The sequence below is a fragment of the Cebus imitator genome, unplaced genomic scaffold (assembly GCF_001604975.1).
Source record: "Cebus imitator isolate Cc_AM_T3 unplaced genomic scaffold, Cebus_imitator-1.0 Scaffold404, whole genome shotgun sequence".
Lineage (NCBI taxonomy): Eukaryota > Metazoa > Chordata > Mammalia > Primates > Cebidae > Cebus > Cebus imitator.
In genome coordinates this window covers 1,688,223-1,694,028 of record NW_016107719.1, presented here as the reverse complement: position 1 = coordinate 1,694,028, position 5,806 = coordinate 1,688,223, and the positions used below count along the sequence as shown (strand labels likewise).

The 5,806-nt window shown below is 47.8% G+C and overlaps 1 protein-coding gene across 6 annotated transcripts in view; it reads right to left on the bottom strand.

Annotated features, from left to right (window-relative positions):
- CBY1 (chibby family member 1, beta catenin antagonist) overlaps positions 1-5,806 on the bottom strand; it is a 27,474-nt gene that overhangs the window by 15,294 nt on the left and 6,374 nt on the right. For 5 of the 6 annotated variants that reach the window (XM_017509006.2, XM_017509010.2, XM_017509011.2 and 2 more), the window contains exon 1: positions 1,647-1,765. The exons of the other annotated variant lie outside the window; for it this stretch is intronic. The gene's annotated coding sequence lies outside the window, so the exon portion shown is untranslated. Of the gene's footprint in view, positions 1-1,646; positions 1,766-5,806 lie in introns of those variants that run through there. 6 annotated transcript variants of the gene reach the window in all.

The window sequence follows — 5,806 nt, the reverse complement described above, 5'->3', positions numbered from 1 at the left end:
ACAGAGAGACAGAGACACACACAGAGAGAGAAAGATCTAGAAGGATACACCAAACTGCTCATAGTGGTTAAACTTGAAAAAGGGAGTAGGATGACTGATTTGAATGAAATTCATTTTATAGGTTAAAAAAGAGGTCAAATTGTGGCAATTTCATACGGTACAATATAAAATTATATTAAATACTCAAGATTAAATGAATTACAATGAGAATATATTCATGTATTACTTATAAACAAAATAAAACACAGTTAAAAAGCAGTCCCCGGCACTCCTAGTGTCTAGAGACATTTAAAGACAGAAATATAAGCCAAGTCCCCACTGATGCTGACTGCACTGTGCCTGAGCACATGGCCTGGACAAAACCAGGTTTCAGGCCTGGCTTTGCCCTCAACTGCCTGCTAGACTTTGGCCCAGCTGCTTCACTTCTGGGGCTTTAACTGGGGCACCTCACTCATGACCGAACTAATTCTCGTAACACTACAGCTGGGAACTGTCATCCATATATTACAGATGAGGAAGGGTATGGATTAGCTACTTTTTTTTTTTTTTTTTGACAGAGTCTCGCTCTGTTGCCCAGGCTGGAGTGCAGTGGCCAGTGTTGGCTCACTGCAACCTCCACTTCCCGGGTTCAAGTGATTCTTCTGCCTCAGCCTCCCAAGTAGCTGGGACTACAGGCGCGCAACACCATGTCTGGCTAGTTTTCTTATTTTTAGTAGTGACGGGGTTTAACCACATTGGCCAGGCTGGTCTCAAACTCCTAACCTCATGATCTGCCCACCTTGGCCTCCCAAAGTGCTGGGATTACAACGGGAGCCGGCCAGATTAGCTACCTTTTAAATCAGATCTAATAATCCACAAACAGGTGGGCTGAGATCCTGGGGTTCTGGGGCATCCACGTGGACTTGATGTACAAGCTGTTCCCTTGGCCCAAGGCAATCTTGTCTCTAGTGAAACTCCCAAGAAGAGCGTGTTCAGCACAAAGGAAGTGAATGGGGAGCACCTGGCTTCCAATGATCATTCTGTTGCTTGTTGCTTACCCTCAGCGGGACCCCAGCATTTATTCCCTCTGGGCTTCGGCTTCTTTTTTTGCAATGAGGAATAATAATAGTACCTGGATCACAAGATGTTATAGTATTTAGTGTTTAGAGAAGCTGTGCACCTGATTCTCACAACGACCCCGGGAAGAGGATCAAGTAAGTGGTCTCCCAATCCACAGATATTGATACTAATCACTAATGATTGTGCAAAGGTTTTCCGTTTCCAACAGGCCATAAAATAGATTATATTTCTTTAATTCTGAGAAAATAAGGGAGGAATCTTGGCTTTCATCGGATTCTCAAAGGTATACGTGTCCCCCAAAGAGTTCAGAGACAGGCATGTTACGCAGGTGCAGGGCCCCCCAGGGCTGTCGGACTCAAGTAACAGCTGACAACAAACGTTCACACGCACGATCTCATGCACCTTCATGGCAACCTGCGGGGAGGAATTACCGCCCCAATTCACAACCGCGGAGACACACAAAGGAGGGCGGCCACCGCCCGGGGTCGCCCTCCCGCCGCCTCTCTCCAGGCCAGGCCCGGGCGTCCCCGGGCCCCCCAGGTGAACCTAGGCAGCGCTGCCCGGCGACGCCGGACTCGGAGACGTACCTGACGCGTCCCAGAAGCCTGGGTCCAAGAGCTCCCCGAAACTCCCCACAAGGACCCTGTAGCCCAGCGCCACCTTGACCCACCGGCCTCCTGCCGCTCGCCCTCTACGCGCATGCGCAGCCCCGCCCGGCCTCTACCACTGAGGAAAGGGGGTCCCCAGCGCCAGCCTGCGCAAGTCCCCAGAAACTCCGCGAATCCCCTCGGGATAGTAAACGGCTTATACAAAGGCAACGTCTTCCGGGGTCCTTTACATGACTCCCGTTACAGACTGGGACCAGGACCTGCACTCACCCTCTCCACAGACACATTGGTCTGGGTCCCCGGCCGGGCTATCACTATGGAAACGGCGTCTCGCGGATACCGCGGCGGCTTACGAAGATTCCATTGTTAAGAGAAACCGGAAAGTGGTGACCGCATCGGCGTTGCCTGGAGAACGCCTGGACTCACAGTAGCAAAATGGGCCTCTCCCTGGCTCCCCTCCTCCTCCCCGAGCACAAGGCAAGGGGCACCCCTTGCTGTGAGTGTCGGGGGCCCACTCAGAACTTTGCGGAGTCTCCTGAGGAACCCGTGGCGGGACCGGCCCAGGGTTCGTCAAATTCTGCCGATGCTTTCAGGTAAGACGGACGGACAGACGCACCATGACCCACCTGTGGCAGCCTGCCCCCTCCGCACGCCCTCACGGTGGCTTCTACAAGCAAGGGAAACTGAGGCTCAGAGACTATCTAAAGGTCGCACTGTGAGCAAGGGCAGAGAACTACCGGAGAATCGACTCCAGATGTCCTAGAGGCCTAACAGCGTGTATTTTTGTTCCGTCTGATAAATGAAGAAACTCAGGCCGTTCAAAGAATGTTTACCGGCTGCCTGGTTGGTGTACCAGGTGGCACCATCCATTGAGGGGCAGGACCCAGGGGTCTTTGGTTCCAAGCGCAATTCTCTTCCAACTACAACACCTTGCATTAAAAGAGGGGAGACTTCTATATCCTAGAACCAAAATCTTCACAATCTGGCTCAGCATTGTACAATAGAAACATAAAGCAGGCCACACATGTAATTTGGAATTTTCTAGTAGCCACATTTTTTAAAAAGTAAAAAACAGAAAGGCCAAGTGAAATTAATTCGAGTGTTTTATTTCACCCCTTATGTCCAAAATATTACTATTTTAAGATATGATCAGTATTTCTAAATTTACACTACTTCCATTTCAAATTTTAATTTTTTTTTTTTTAAGATGGAGTCTCACTCTTGCCCAGGCTGGGTTGCAGTTGTGTGATCTCAGCCCACTGCAACCTCCCCTCCCAGGTTCAAGTGATTTTCCTGTCTTAACCTCCTGAGTAGCTGGGATTACCGGCACCCACCACCACATCTGGCTAATTTTTTGTATTTTTAGTAGAGGCGGGGTTTCACCGAGTTGGCCAGGCTCTTCTCAAACTTCTGACCTCAGGTGATCCACCCGCCTCAACCTCCCAAAGTGCTGGGATTCCAGGTATAAACCACCACACCTGGCCAAATGTAATGCTTTTTTTTTTTTGAGACGGAGTTGCTCCATCACCCAGGCCGGATTACAGTGGTGCAATCTCGGCTTATTGCAACCTCCGCCTCCCGGGATCAAGCAATTCTCCTGCCTCAGCTTCCTGAATAGCTGGAATTACAGGCGTGTGCCACCATGCCTGGCTAATTTTTGTATTTTTGGTAGAGACAGGGTTTCACCATGTTGGTCAGGCTGGTCTCGAACTCCTGACCTCGTGAACCATCTGCCTCCTTCTCCCAAAGTGCTGGGATTAGAGGCATGAGCCACCCCGTCCAGCCTGTAATGCTCTTGAATCATCCTGAAACCAGTCTGTGTAAAAATTGTCTTCCGTGAAACCGATCCCTAATGCCAAAAAGGTTGGGTACTGTGGATACAATGACTATTTATTGAATACCTATCATAAGCCAGTAGCATGCTCCTACTTGGGACAGAAAGGTGAACTAAACCAGACTAGATCCCTGCCCTAAAGGGGCTTATATCTACTGGAGGAGATAGGATAATCAGTCAGTTATGTAAATGAGTTATAACTGTCATCACGGCTTCAAAGGGGCAGTACTGTGAGATGACGTAAGAGTGTGTTTTTACCGTACAAGGAGGTCAAGGTGCTGAAGGAAGAGCAAAAGTTAATTAGATAAAAGGGAGCGGAAATAATACGCCATCCTAAATGTACCATCCAAGCAGCAGGAAGTGAGGCTGGAAAGGTAGAAGGTGCCCAGATGTGGGCTGGCCATCCCAGGAGCACTAGCAGCATGTGACAACTAAGTCCTTGGAATTTGGTTAAAGTGACTGAATAAGTATAATTTTAAGGCTGAATGCAGTGGCTCACATCTGTACTCCCAATACTTTGGGAGATGGTGATGATGCCACTGCACTCCAGCCTGGGTGACAGAGTGAGATCCTGTCTCAGACAAACAAAAGTAAAAAATTTTTAAAGTAAAGCGTTAAAAGAATGGCTACTCCATAAACAGAACAGCCAAGAGTAAAATTTTAATTTTAATCAATTTAAATTTTGGCTGGGCACAGTGGTGAAACCCCATCTCTACTAAAAAAATACAAAAGTAGCCAGACATGGTGGCGCATGCCTGTAATTCCAGATGCTTGAGAGACTGAGGCAGGAGAATCACTTGAATCTGGGAGGCGGAGGTTGCACTGAGCTGAGATCGCGCTATTGCCTTCTAGCCTGGGCAGCAAGAGTGAAACTCCATCTCAGAAAAATAAAAGAGCATTACATTCATTGTGTACTTTATTTCTACTATAATTACATTCTAACATATAATAAAATAATTCTACAACCCACCATAATGTAGAATCAGTGGGGGCCCTGAACTTCTTTTTCTGCAACTAGACAGTCTATCTAGGGGTGCTGAGAGACAGTGACAGATCATCAGGCATTAGATTCTCATAAGAGGCACACAACCTAGGTCCCTTGCATGCAGTTTGTAATGGGATTTGCACTGCTTTGAGAATCTAATTCTACAGCTGATCTGACAGGAGGCGGAGCTCAGGCAGTAATGTGAGGAATTGGGAGTGGCTGTAAATACAGATGAACCTTCTCTCCTTGCCTGCTACTCACCTCCTACTGTGCAGCTTCATTCCTAACGTGCCACAGACCTACACCCATCCGTGGCCCTGAGGTTGGGGACCCCTGATTGTATGACTAAAGGTTATACTAAAAAGTCTGTCAAATGCCAAAGTCAGCATTGTTTTATATGCTCAAATATATTAACTTTTTTGTTATTTCATTTTTCTTTTTTTCAACTCCCCTATTCTGAGAAGCATCAAATATGTTATATATGTATGTATGTATGTACGTACGTATGTATGTATTGAGACAGTCTCACTCTGTCTCCCAGGCTGGAGTGCAGTGGCGTGATCTCCACTCATTGCAAACTCCACCTCCTGGGTTCAAGCAATTCTGCGTCAGCCTCCCAAGTAGCTGGGATTACAGGCACCTGCCACCACGCCCAGCTAATTTTTGTAGTTTTAGTAGAGATGGAGTTTCACCATATCAGCCAGGATGGTCTCGAACTCCTGACCCCAGATGATCCACCTGCCTTTGCCTCTCAAAGTGCTGGGATTATAAGCCTTAGCCACCATGGCCAGCCCAAATAAGGTAACTTTAAACAGGGCGTTTAAATCTTGACTGCCAGAATGTGTGCTCCATGAGAGCAGGTGTCTTATTCTTCCACTCATCCGCCCCCAGCACATAGCATAGTGCTTGCCACAGGGTAGATATTTAATGAAGCTAGTTTTCTTCCCTCTCCTTTTGTCTTCCCCAAATAATGGCAGTAAAAACTTACCATGTTTCAGAGAATACCTAAAATGGTATGATGAAATATTCAGAAGGGGCCAGGAACGGTGACTCATTCCTGTAATCCCAACACTTTGAGAGGCCAAAGTGGGTGGATCACCTGAGGTCAGGAGTTCGAGACCAGCCTGGCCAACATGGTGAAACCCCATCTCTACTAAAAATACAAAAGTTAGCCAGATGTGGTGGCGGGCACGTGTAGTCCCAGCTATACTGGAGGCTGAGGCAGGAGAATCACTTGAGCCCGGGAGATCAAGGCTGCAGTGAGGGAGCTGGGATTGCACCACTGCATTCCAGTCTGGGCTACGGAGCAAGATCCTATCT